This window comes from Emys orbicularis, chromosome 4, assembly GCF_028017835.1.
Source record: "Emys orbicularis isolate rEmyOrb1 chromosome 4, rEmyOrb1.hap1, whole genome shotgun sequence".
In the NCBI taxonomy this organism is placed as follows: Eukaryota; Metazoa; Chordata; order Testudines; family Emydidae; genus Emys; species Emys orbicularis.
Window position 1 is genome coordinate 78,456,579 of NC_088686.1, and position 14,315 is coordinate 78,470,893.

Below are 14,315 nucleotides of genomic sequence, written 5' to 3' on the forward strand. Positions count from 1 at the left end.
GATTGAGGGTGGAACAAGCTCTGAATTATAGGGCAAAGGGCACCTCTCCTAACATCCTAAAGTACGGGTGGGGAGAGGAATTGCTAAAAGTTAGCAGGTGTCAGAGCACAGATATGTGTTGGGCTGAGGCTCAAAGGATGAGGATTTTCAAAGAATGATTATTGTTATTTATTTACTATTAACCAAGTGGTGGAGATCACAGACATATGATGAGAAGCTGCCCCAAGGAGCTTTAAAATCTCCATGAAGCTACAAAACCCAAGTAAACAGTCAGTGATGTTTAGCCCATGTCTGGATAGTCTGCTATTTTAAATTATTGCATAAATGCTTCCTTGATGGGAGGACTTGAGCAGGTGTGGGGCACAAGAGTTTATTTTTATCAAATGTGCAGACCAGAATTGCCTTAGTCGGTTTCTTGGAAATAAGAAAAAATACTAGCCTAAGGATGCTCTGGCAATTTTCCAGACGCCTAATGGCAGCTCTAGTTTACAGAAAACAGTGCAGACTGCAGTCACCCTCTTCTGTAATCCAGAGTGGTATGCCACAGGGACTCAGGTACCAGCATGCAATGCATCAGCTTGTTCAGAAGCAGAAAACCAAAACACACAAGGTTGAATTCAGCCTTAGCATAAGTGAGCACATTTCTACTGAAGTCAATAGAAATTGCATGCACTTACATCATTAATGAAGCTGGTCCCTTCTGTCACCTCTGATTAAAGCAGAGGGCAGATACTGGCCATATTTGCTTGCCCCCGCCCTCCCTCAACCCCACTCTAGCTCTTTGTCCCACTCCCTGCATTCACCCCACTACAGCAGGGTGCTGTCAGAAACACTAAATGCATGGATTGGATTCAGTTCACCTCACCTGCTTTGTGCTTTTAAATTTATGGAGATATCCTATCTCCTAGAACTGGAAGGGACCTTGAAAGGTCATTGAGTCCAGCCCCCTGGCCTTCACTAGCAGGACCAAGTACTGATTTTGCCCCAGATCCCTAAGTGGCCCCCCCTCAAGGACTGAGCTCACAACCCTGGGTTTAGCAGGCTAATGCTCAAACCACTGAGCTATCTCTCCCCTCTAACATCCCTTCTTTGCTGTTGCTGGCTGGATTGATTGGTTTTCACAGTGCCGCGGGGCCGCATTCAGGGGGATAGTAGGAAAATCCCAGCTCGATCCTAGCTGTGGTTTGCTTGGATCATTCCCTTGGGACTTGTGCCGCGTGCCAATGCCAACCTGTTGCATCACAGCACTTCGGTGGAAGGGCAGGCAGCAGCACCTTGTGGCAGCTGAATTTCAGCCCCTGTCGCAGCATTACCATGCTGGGGCCTGTGTTCCAGAAGACCGGCCCATGGCGAGCGCCACCCACAGGACATAGTGGTTGGGACCTGGCGAGAGCCGCCCTATCGGCCAAGGCAGGTACTACAATTCATGCTGCGGCGTATGCGGCTCGTGGCGGCTAGGAGTCAGCTGGCGGATCCCACTGGGTGGGTCACAGTGAGCTCAGCTGAGCAGCAGTGTTGCTGCTGGGACTAGAAGGTGGCGGGGGAAGACTGCCTGCGGGGGCTCCTGGTCTGGGAGAGTCGGGCTGGGAGGGAGGTGGCAGACTTCCCTCCGGGTGTAGGAGCAATGGGAAGGGGAGGGAGCCTGTAGGGGTAAATGCTCCACCACGAGAGTCAGGCTGGTACCTGGTGTGATCTGCGAGGTGCTCCGTGGGAGCCTGGCTGGTTTGTGTGCCCTCTGTTCTACACAAGTGATCCAGAGTTTTCATGAGCAGCACCCCGCTTAGATGCTGCTGGGCCCATTTCTGGTTAAAAAAGAAAATCCCAGACCTGGCACCCCCACCTGTTTTTATTTTTTTGCTCTTTATTTTTCTTTTCCTCTTTCTCTTGTCATGATGAGGCATGGCCATGGCCACTCAGTGGGGGAACCTCCCTCTTTTCTTAGTTTTTCAAGGTTTGGGTTTTCTTTTCAGTTTCAATGTCTTTCCATTATCTTTAATGGTCCTCCGTTGTCGCCTTCTGACTGGACAATACATGGGTACAAGTTATTTTGTGTAAACAACTGGTTTGGGAATAGCCCCTCCCTGCTGTGAGCAGTACTTTAAAATGTAGTACCAGTCATGAGCCTACTAGTCTCTACACATTCGTAACCACGTTCAGAACATTACAAGATTTCATAAAAGATTTTACTTGACATATTTTTATACACAATAACATTGTATACACCCAGTTGTTTCAATTGCTTACTCTTTGGAGGGGTTAGACCCCCTGTTCTCCCCTGGGGGTGTGGCAAAGTGTTCTTCCCCCCCCCAAAAAATGATTTTACATCACTTTGATGGGTCGTCCCCCCAAACCTGGGGATAGCTTAGGGCCAGTTCAGGCCCTGGAGAAACTTAGCCCAGTGTCTAAGTTTTGGCATCTGATGATAACATCTCATGGGGCAATTCCATCATTCAGGGCCCTACAGAGCCCAATGGTGCTCTGGCCATGCCCTCTTCCCCTGACATCATCCCTTCAATAGTTCTGCACCACCTGGGAACTTCCTCTATGCCAAAGGCATCCCCACTCTGCTAATAAAGGAAACATTTATTCCACCAGCTGTGTGCTGCCAGAGTGGGGCAAAGCAGGCAGGATGTGGTAGGGACATGAAATGGCCCTCTTGCTACCTAACCCTATAGCTAAGTTACCCAGGTGTTTAAAAGGACCTTATCATCTTAGTATCTGAAAGTGTCAGTCTCCTTCCCCTAAAAGCACATTTCTCCCCTCTGCTATTTTATTGCAACCATCTTCATCCATTGTTACCTCATGTGTGGTTGCAGTGCTGTGGCACTGCCGTGTGAGTGAGAGAGAGATTGTGTGGTGCCTGACCCAGTTTTGTAGGGAGGGTCTGTTGCACATGTTGTGTAAGGCCTTTTGGAGCAATCTTAACCCTTATTGTCAAAGGGTTAACCCTGTTCACCTCAGCTTCTCCAACAACAAAAGTGCCTTGTGCAATGCCCACCTTTATTCACACACACAGAGAGACCTATCAGTGCTTCCATGTGGAAAAATCATCAGAGAAATGTTCTCTCTGCAGTCAGCCCTGTTCTCTGCCATAGGCTCCTCTATGCATTAGGTAACAGATGACATAACATGTCCCCATTTTTATTTACATTATCTATATCTTTATAATATTTTCTTTATATTATCATGTTCTTCAGTTTATGAAACACTTGCATCAAGCAATCAGGCCACAGTGTCCCCATTGACTTTGACGTGTTTGTGACTAGGGTTTTTCCTGTCATTAATTCAGATTTTATTTATTATGACACGAGAGGCTTTTGTTTTTAAACCTTCTGTTAAAAGGTGCTGTGAGGTTTCTTGTGCATTGATCAAAAGCAATAATTTTCCTTGATCTTAGTTTCATTAATAAATTGAAGCAAACAGTACAGTGAATTGACCATTGCCACTTTTATGAATCGAGCAAGGGGCCATTCATGTGCTAGGGCTGTGTGCTGATATGAATGTGGTGATCTCTGTGAGCAATGGGACTCATCTGTGTGAATGGTGATTGGATGTGACTGAGCCATAGAAGGGTGAGCTGTGTCATGTGACAAGAACATTGGCTAGTCCATGTGCTGCTGAGGGAGGGGAGGGGGACAGAGGGTTGCTGAATGCAGTGTGCTGATGGATGCCCATATAATGCCCACAGGCACCCTCTCTCTCTCTGTGCTCTTCTAGGGAGAATAAAGTGCATCTAATCAATCGTAGTTGAAAGATTTAAGGAGGCTTTAACGGTAGTTTCTTTCCCATAGGAAAATTTGGGAAGTTTTCCACTGAGAAAGAGTTTTGCAAATTATTAATGTCTGAGTGAAATAAATGCAAGGAGCCCTTGCTGTTCTGTTTAGCAACCGCAAGAAGGACACTATATATCTTTTGACAGAGATTTCCCTGGAACTTCAGAAACACTAGCTTCACTAGTTTGTATTCCAGTGGTGTAGCTGAACCAGACAAGTCTGCAGCATGCTGTATTATTTTTAGACTCTTCTAGGTTGCCATTTTTTATCTTGTAAAAATACTCATCAGCTTCTGGGTGCCAGGCCACCAATTTTTATAAATGTGTCAGAGTCCAGATTTTTTTTCACCCTGCTCTCTCTCCTGCTTTTAAAGCCTGCTATATACAGGTCTTTTGAGATGGTGGGGTGTGCATGATTTCAATTCGTGCATCGGATTCTTCCGTTCACAGATCTTTAGCATCACACGGTGCATTCCTCTGCTGCACACAGCTCTGCTTATTGTCTGTTATGGGTGAACTGCTCAGGTACATAGAATTGAAGGCACGGGCAGGAAGAATCACCATACTGCCTGGTTATGACTCTTCAGTCAGCTCAGCATTCCTTTGCAATATTGTATCTCCTCATGTACAATGGTGCAATCACTGTGTCAGATGCAGGGCTATTGCCAGGTACTCAGTGCTGCGACAGCACATTCTCAGAAGCCACTTTAATATAAAGGGATATTATTGCAAAAGTGAATTACCAGTTAATGTACTGGGGCCATCTCTTCCACTTTTCTTCAGCCCTATGACACAGCATAACCACCAAATAAGGGTTCATATTTTGCTTTTGAAACATCTGGTATAGATACCAGTCAGATGTAGACTAGATACGACACAGTTCTGTTCTGGTACAGGAGTCAGGATATCATAATAGACTGACCATTGGTCTGATCCAGTATTTCAGTTTTCTGTATTCCAACAAAATGGCAACCTCATTGAACTGAGCCTTTTCACTTCCTTAGTCAATGCAATTGTAACCACTGGCCAAGTGCAAAGTTATGCTACTGAGCAGGGTGCATCACATAGTCTATACTGATTGATATATCTCTGTGCCCCCCACTTGCTGGGGAAGATGAAATGTAGTGTATAGCCATGACAAAGCCTATACTGCTTGATGTCTACATCCCAATGCCCCCCACTTGCTGGGGAAGGGGGGGGGGGAGAAGAAAGGTATTGCACTTTAGAACCCTGCTTCTCATAGCACCAGTTGAAGGGCATGAAATGCTAGAGGGACCTTGCAGCCAAGCTTTCCACAGAAATGCTCATGTAATAGAAATACTGATTGCAAGTTGTCTGTCATTCCATATTCTTCTCCTTCCCAAAAGCACTCAGAGGAAAAGGCAGCTATCACGTTTTGCAGCGGTATTAATCTTTAATCAGTCAAGTGTTTTCCGCATTCAGGTGTTCAGGGAAAAAAGGGTCACGAGGAGGATCTGCCTAGAATAACTAAGCACGTGTGCATGGGCTGTGCAGTCAGAATCTGGTGGGTAAGGGCAGGGAACAGACAGAGCAGCTAAAAATAGTATTTGCTGCCAGGGTTTCTCCAGTCTATTTTTGATGCTAGATTTTAATAAGGTTGGTTGAGTTCTTACTAAAAATGATTGTTCCTAGCAAGTTAAGGACAAAAAGTAGAATATTTTTAACCAACACAAACTAAAGTACTTATGTTGACTGCAGCTAAATTGAGAACAATGCAATGGTCAGTTGCCAGTGATTTATATAATCACTAATAAAGAAGACACTGCTTACTACCCTATTAATTTTGGTGAAATTTGGAAAACTGGAAGGAAGAAATGGGGGGCACACAGAGCCCCTAGCATCTGGTTAGCCAACCCAGCACTTCAGTCAGGTCATAACTGTCTACAAATCAAAGAACTGGTTGATGGCAGCCATTAACACGCTCCAACATAATAACCCCCATCTCAGCCCTGGGTCATCCTCTCAATAGAGTTTAACATGTTGATACCTTGAATGATTTATCTCCCAAACACAAAGAAAATAAGTAATAATTGTGGGGGGAAAGGACTGAGAGGAGCACATAGAACCCCTGGTAAGGGGAGAATAGGGGAGACTGGTGAGGAAAAGGGGAAATGGAGGGGAATATAGGGTCCCTGCTGTGGAGGGGGATAATGGGGGACAATGGGGACACAGAGCCCTGTTGTGGAAGGGAAAAGGGGAGACACACAAAACCCCTGCTGGGAGAGGAATGGGGGACTCTGCTATGGGGGAGGAGGGAATGGAGGGACCCAGCACCCCAGGCTTATGGCAGAGATTGGATTCTCCCCGTGCCAGGTGCTGTGTATGGGGGACAATGGTAGGGGAAGGTGAAATTGGGGCAGAATCCCAGGCAGAGCAGAGGTGAGATTGGGGGGGAGTTTTAGGGAGTTCCTGAAATGGAGCAGTGTGGGAGGGTGGAACATAAGGAGATTATGGTGTGAGGGGAAATGGAAGAATGCAAGGAGCCCCTGTGGTGGCCAATGAGCTCAGCCTACAGAAGCTACAAAGTGTGCATGGTGTTCTGTCGGACCTTTTCACATCAGCATCACAGTCTTACTCCCATCCAAATGATGAAATACATCCTAGAATATCCAAGGAGCGGACTGAAGAGAGATCTGAGCCATTACCGATTACCTTCGAAAAGTCACGGAAGACTGGTGAGATTCCAGAGGACTGGAAAAGGGCAAACATAGTGCCAATCTATAACAAAGGGAATAAAGACAACCTGAGGAATTACAGACCAGTCAGCTTCGCTTCCATACCCAGAAAGATAATGGAGCAAATAATTAAGCAATCAATTTGCAAACACCTAGAAGATAATAAAGTGATAAGTAACAGTCAGCATAGATTTGTCAAGAACAAATCATGTCAAACCAACCTAATAGCTTTTTTTCACAAAGTAACAAGCTCTGTGGACAGGGGGAAAGTGGTAGACGTGGTATATCTTAACTTTATTAAGACTCTCATTACCTTCTCATAAACAAACTAGGGAAATACAACCTAGATGGAGCTACTGTAAGGTGGGTGCATAACTGGTTGGAAATTATTGTCTGGGAACAGTTTATCAGTTGTTCACAGTGAAGCTGGAAGGACATACCAAGTGGGGTCCCGCAGGGATCAGTTCTGGGTCTGGTTCTGTTCAGTATCTTCATCAATGATTTAGATCAGGGGTGGCCAACCTGAGCCTGAGAAGGAGCCAGAATTTACCAATGAACATTGCCAAAGAGCCACAGTAATATGTCAGCAGCCCTCCATCCGCTACACCCCTCCAGCCCCTCCTGCCCACTGGCAGCTCCGTTAATCAGCACCGCCCCCCCCCCCATGCCTCCCGCCCACCGCAGTCAGCTGTTTTGCAGTGCACAGGAGGTAGGGAGGGGGGAGGAGCGAGGGCATAGCAGGCTTGGGGGAAGGGGCAGGGGCCTTGGGGGAAGGGGTGGAGTGGTGGCAGGACCTGGGGCAGAGCAGGTGGTTGAGCAGTGAGCACCCTACATTGGAAAGTTAGTATCTGTAGCTCCAGCCTTAGAGTCAGCGCCTATGCAAGGAGCTGCATATTAACCTCTGAAGAGCCGCAAGCAGCTCTGGAGCCACAGGTTGGTCACCCCTGATTTAGATAATGGCATGGATAGTACACTTATAAAGTCTGTGAACAATACCAAGTTTGGAGGAGTTGCAAGTGCTTTGGAGGATAGGATTAAAATTCAAAATGATCTGGACAAACTGGAGAAATGGACAAATGCAAAGTACTCCTCTTAGGAAGGAACAATTAGTTGCACATGTACAAAATGGGAAATGACTGCCTAGGAAGGAGTACTGCGGAAAAGGATCTGGGGGTCCAAAAGCTAAATATGAGTCAACAGTGTAACACTGTTGCAAAAAAAAAACAAAAAAAAACAAAAAAGGCAAACATTCTGGGATATATTAGCACAAGTGTTGTAAGCAAGACATAAGTAGTAATTCTTCTGCTCTACTCTGCGCTGTTACAGTCTCAGCTGGAGTATTGTGTCCAGTTCTGGCTGCCACATTTCAGCAAAGAGGTGGACAAACTGGAGAAAGTCCAGAGCGCTCTCCCGTTGACTCCTGTACTCCAGCTCGGTGAGAGGCACAGGCAGAGTCGACGGGAGAGCGGCAGCAGTCGACTCACCGCAGTGAAGACACCACGGTGAGTAGATCTAAGTACGTAGCTGAAGTTGAGTAACTTAGATTGATTCCCTTCCCCCCCTCCCTCCCCCCAGTGTAGACCAGGCCTTAGCTGGGACAGACTTTGCCTTTTCTGTTCCAAAGTGGAATTCAAACAGTCACAACTCGTCTTGCCTCTGCTTCCACAGCTACATTCTCAGTTTCTGGGGACAGCCAAGCTTAAGAGTCTGGCCCACGGATACCTTCTTAGACGGTCCTCACACCTGTAAAACCATTTGCACGTAAAAATTGGCTAACACGCAGCACACATGAACAACAAAGCATGCAACCCTCCAGTTAGGGTTACCAGATAGCAACTGTGAAAAAAATGGGACTGGGATGGAGGGTAATAGGCGCCTATATAAGAAAAAGTCCCCAAAAACGGGACTGTCCCTTTAAAAACTGGTCACCCTACCTCTAGTATTGTTTTCCTTACATTTAAAAAACAACAGTCTTTTGCCCTAATGTATGAGCAGTATATTATGCCCCCTCTTGCAAATATACACGTCTTGTTGGCTCTTTTAGTGTACAAGAAGTAAAATAAACCCCTTAGTATTGTTAATAAGAAACATTTTACTGACCAGTGAACATGCACATCTGGGAAACACCCATTTTAGAGTTGTATATTAAAATAATTTCAGAGTTGTATATTAAAATGCACCAGTTCTGGGAATGACTAAAAACCAAAGAGAAAATAGAGCCAGCACTAGTTAATGGGTTGCTTTTGTTTATTACAGAAATCTAAAAAAGAAATAAAATAGTGTTTTGATTTATTACTGCTTGAAGAGTCCTTTCATGTTCTTCATTTCAGAGAGCCGTCTCCCTCACTTTGCTACTGCTAGACTGAAATTTGTGCAGCTCAGCGACTCCTTGGGAATGTCACAAAGAGGAAAGGAGTCAGTTTGTCTTTCCTTTGGCTATCTATACTGGCATTTCTCTTCCCACCCTCTTCAAAGATATAACCAACTCAATAACTTAGGTCATGCTTTACCTTTCACAAGCAGAAATTCCAGTGTAAATGCGAAATAAATTTTAATCAGCACAGAGAATTTACTAAAAAAATATGGCTAAAGTCTGAGAAAAAAGGATGAATTAGTAAGCAAATAGAAAGCTTTTAACTATTGCATTGTTTTGGAGCCATACCCTTTTCTAGCCTCCTCCACTTAGGCATCTAAAAACACTTGATGAAAATTTTCACTCCATGCCTGAAAGCTGGGGAAGCATTATCCCCATTTTACATTTGATTCACCTTTGTCACATTGATTATGGCAAGAATTAATTCACTCCTAAAATCAAATAAACCCAATTTTTAGATAATGTAAGCTGCTTCCCATCCCATTTAATGATAGACACTGCTACCTTATCCCTCCCTTTATACAGATTAACTGTTCCTTTTTCCTTGATAGAGAAGAGACTACATACTTGCATGGAGTGAGCTGGGAATTGCTATCTGCATCGGCGACGTCTTTCGGTAAGAGGAAAGGTGTCTCTTTTGAAGCCAATGGCTTCTTGAGAGATAAACTGCAGGAAAGGACCTTCCTATGTAGGGTGAGTGGTTGCATGTACGGAGTGCTCTTTCCTTTATTGCTTGAAACACCCCAATCATTGTTGGTGTGAGTGCCTCTGAGATCTGGGAGCCCACCTCTTTCTGATAACTCTCAGTCCTGCTCTTCACGTATAATATCAATGCTGAGAGGAAAGTTCCAGGCTGGATAGAAGAATACTTCTGTCAATGTAGCTCCTGTTGCTCTGGAAGATACTTTTACTCCACTGATGGACAAACCCCTTCTATTGGCATAGGCTATACTACAGAATTTTGCTAGCACAGCTACAGTGCCGGGGCTGTGCTGGTATAGTCCCCATAGAGGTAGACATGACCGTTATGAGATTTCAGTAAATTCAGCTATGTTAAAACACAAGCTCAGTTACCACCAATGGTACACCGGGGCATGTAACAGCAGTGGAGACCCCCTTCACAGGTTATATTCACAATCATATTTATTTCTTTTCCAGGACACAATTTGCTCTTGCTCTGGATTAACACGGATGGCCTAATCTACACTTAAAAAAAGATAGGTTGACAGAGCTACAGCACTCATGGGTGTGAAAAACCCACGTCCAAATACCATAGGTATGCCCATCTAACCCCCAGCATAGCTGCAGCTAGGTCAACAAAAGAATGCTTCCATCACTCAGGGAGGTGGTGTTCCTATATTGCTGGACAAAACCCTTCCATCACTGTAGGAAGCATGTACACTATAGCACTACAGTGGCATAGGTGTGCTGCTGTAGCACCTATACCAGGCGTGGGCAAACTACAGCCCGTGGGCTGGATCCGGCCCATCAGGGCTTTGGATCCGGCACATGGGATTGCCACCCCCGTGGCCCCGCAGGCCCCACACCGCTCCTGGAAGCAACCAGCACCACATCCCTGCGCCCCCTGGGGGAGGGCAGGGGCAGAGGGCTCCGCGCGCTGCCCTCGCCTGCAGGCAACACCCCCTCCCCCCCCCGCAGCTCCCATTCGCCAGGAACTGGGAACCGCAGGGATGTGGTGCCAGCTGCTTCCGGGTGCGGCGCGGGGCCAGGGCAGGCAGGGACCCTGCCCTGGCCGCGCGCCGCTGCCACCCCGGAACCACTCCAGGTAAGCGGCGGCAGGCCAGAGCCCACACCCTGCACCCCTCCTGCACCCCAACCACCTGCCGCACACCACACCCTCCTACACCCCAACCCCCTTCCCTGAGCCCCCTCGTACATCCCGCATCCCTCCTCCACCCCAACCCCTTGCCCTGAGCCCCTTCATGCACACCGCACCCCCTCCCACACCCAACCTCCTGCCCCAGCCCTACATTCATGGCCCTGCATGCAATTTCCCCACCCAGATGTGGCCCTTAGGCCAAAAAGTTTGCCCACCCCTGACCTATACTATAGACATTCTGTAACTCCTGGATGTGAACATAATAAGTCTTAGTTTGATTTCCTCTGAGACAAACCAAGGGCAAAGGAAAATGCTTTATACCGAGAGATCAGTTTACCAGCTAGATTACAGTTTACCACCATCACACAGAATGCAGCTCAAACAGGCCCTTTCAAAAACTAAAGAATCTCGTGTAACCAGAAAGTTACCCTCAGAAGCTGTCTGATGTAACAGTTTGGATTACTTTTTTTTTTTTTTTTTTAAGTTCTTTGATTGTGGGGGAAGAATCATAGAATATCAGGGTTGGAAGGGACCTCAGGAGGTCATCTAGTCCAACCCCCTGCTCAAAGCAGGACCAATCCCCAACTAAATCATTGGAAGGTGCTGGCTTGACAGCTCTGAAGAGTCTGGCAGCAGCAGGGTGAGCACTCTCAATACTGTCCTGCCAAAGTGCCTTATTTCTAACCAGAACATCCTCCTAGCATAATGGAGCTGTCTACACTCCGTGACCCTCTGCATCCTTTGCCCATTTTGTTGGCAGTTCCTGCTGAGAAGCTATCAGATCCAGTTGTGATGATGTTCTTTTATATGAACACAAAAAGCTGGACTGAGATAGCCAAGCTCGTTTAAACACAGGGCACCAGATCACTATATTATATATTTTAAAATCACAATGAGGCTGTAGGGGAACTAGTGATCCAGAAGTGAAAGGCTCCATAGTACTAGTTACCCAAGTCATTCGATCCCTTCTGTTGGAGTTTCTCTCTCTCTCTCTCTCTCTCTCTCTCTCTCACAGACAGACAGACAGACAGACAGACAGACACACACACAAAAAGTGGTCTATATATGAACACACTCTTATTTACCCCCAGCTGAGAGTCAGGGCAAGTGCTTGGTTCTAACTGTCAATACATGTCATATTACAGTGGCTTGATGAGAAACACATCTTCTGGGGCTGAAGGAATTAGTTGTCTCTGCACCTCATTCAGGGAAGAATATAAAACATCTTAATTATCTCAAGTTTCTGTCTCCCTGGGAACAGTGAGAGGAAACAAGAAGCAGCATAAAAGATGACACCATGGTGCCTTATAAAAAGAGCCAAGAGCTTATTCATTTGAAATGAATTATAAAATACGAGGCAAGGGGCAGCGGCAGAAGCTAGCCCTGCATCCCCCACCCATACCCCAATACAGGGAAATGGGCTATACAATACAAAGCAGAGATTCCAAAGAGGAGGCCTGGGTAGCAGGCTTTACAAAGTGATTTCCTCGCTATACAGAAAATATATTCTTTGCAGGAGGTCAAATATCAAGCAGTTAGGGGCTTCGGTGTCAGTCCCTGCTCAGATAAGGCCCATGGAGGAACAGGGGTCCCTATTGTTTCCCCACCAGTTTGCTGAACACGTCATAGATCTCTGGCTTCTCCTGTGCAAACTGCTCTGCTGTGTTCTTCTGCAGCCAGTCAGATGAGCGCATCTGCTGCTGCAGGAGGCCAATGAGGTCACCGAGGTTGGAGCCACCAGTAGAACCAGGCTCCTGGTGACGGGACACAAAGATGACCTCATCTGTACTGTCTGCTTTGCCGTCCTGGTCTGACTGGCAGGGCTGGTCCTTGTCCTCAGACAGAATCTCGCGCTCCCTCTCTTCCAGGACTCTACGGATCCGCTGCATGCCTGGGGTGGTGTGAGGGAGAAAAAAACCCACAAGGGTTACAACAAAAGCACAAGAATCCCCAAACCCTTGTCAAATCCAAATGGACTTGGGGTAGGGAAGTGAAGAAAAATAGAGGAGGCCAGGGATAGAGGGTAATTTGAGAAGGGAATGAGGTGGCCAGAGCTGCAGGCAAGATTGGGTGATGGAAAGGGGAAGGAAATGCCACACACCTAACTGTAGTCGGTGGGTTTTGTCAGCAAAAATGATACGGAACCACCCTGGCTCACTGCACTCAAAGGCTTTGCCACAGGACAGCAGAACCTTGTTATCCAGGAATCGCCTCCAGAGCAGCATCTCCTCCTCAAATGTTCCTGTCCTAAGGTACTGGGAGCAGAAGGGTAAGGCGTTAGTAACATACAGGTCACTCCACTGAGAAGCCTCAGTGCTCAAGATCAGTAGTAATGGAATTGGGACCCAGCAGCCACAGAGCTCTAAGGAGAAGGCTTTCACATGGAAGATGGAGAAGTTTGGGTACCCAACTCTCTTTAGCCACAGGGAGGAGCTGCAGGACATGGGTTGAATTGAGGGGGGGAGAAAAGTGGGCAGCCCCCAACAAGGAAAAAAATTAGTAAACTATAACAGCCTGGGGAGATTTTTTCTGTCTCCCAGCTCCTGCAAATGGGTCAAGCTGTGATCCCCATGGGACCTGGGGAGACTGGTGAGTAGCTAGAATCCCTGAGGAATTGAAGCAGTTATGGTTCCTATGAAGTGGGCTGGGGCAAAGATGGTGAAAAGAGACAGAATGCAGTTAGAAAAGATCCCAAGCAAGAAGAAAAATGTGTATACAAACTAAAGGGACCCATGAACCGTGCTTACAAAAATATCCTGCACCTCTTCCTTCCAGCTCATCAGAATGATTAATTACGATTCAGCAATGTGTTTGTACAACTACATCCAATTCTCCTCCAGAATCTATTGTGCCAAATGTTTGCCTAGCCAGAGGAGCAGCCTCCTCTCCTGAGACCACTGACCTTTCGGAAATCGATCCAAACAAAGAAGCCGGCATTGCGATTGAGGAAGGGAACCCCAAGGGTCTTCAACTCATCTGTCACATAGGTATGGGCAGCTTTCAGACGGGCATGGTTGGCCCGCAGATATACTTGATTGATCCAGTCTAGCCAGGAGGAGAAGAAACTTCACAAACTGACCAATAATTCAGTTCCAAAAAGACTTCCTCCATGATCATTTATGATATATGGAGTGGGATTATAAAGCCTCTATCCATCTTTCACCCTATCCCCTTCTTTTTTCATCCTCAGATTCTCCTCCACTGCAGTACCCTAGAACACAAACACTATTCAAGAGCTTAGTGCCTGTCTTGAATTCTATCCTCCTTTATCTAATCTCCTGGTGGAAGTTTCCCTAGACCTCAGATGTCTGTTGTGAAGTCTCTGCAATTTGTTAGTGTGCAATCCAAGACAGAGCTAGAAATCTGTTTCACAACTCCCAGAAGCTCATGCCCCTTTAATTCTCCTCAGCAGACTTTTCAAAATGGGGACCTCTGTTGTCTAAGTAACTGCCTCCAAGCTGTTCCTTTAACCCTGCTCACCCTGAGTGCACCTTCTCTTTCTATGACAATCCTGTAGAATTGTCAACCTCATCTAACATGCAGCCCCAGGATTATGGAAGGTTGTCATTTTAGCTGCTTTAGCTAGAGACCCCTTGGGAATGTAGGGGACAGATCCTCTGAGCTCCCAGGATA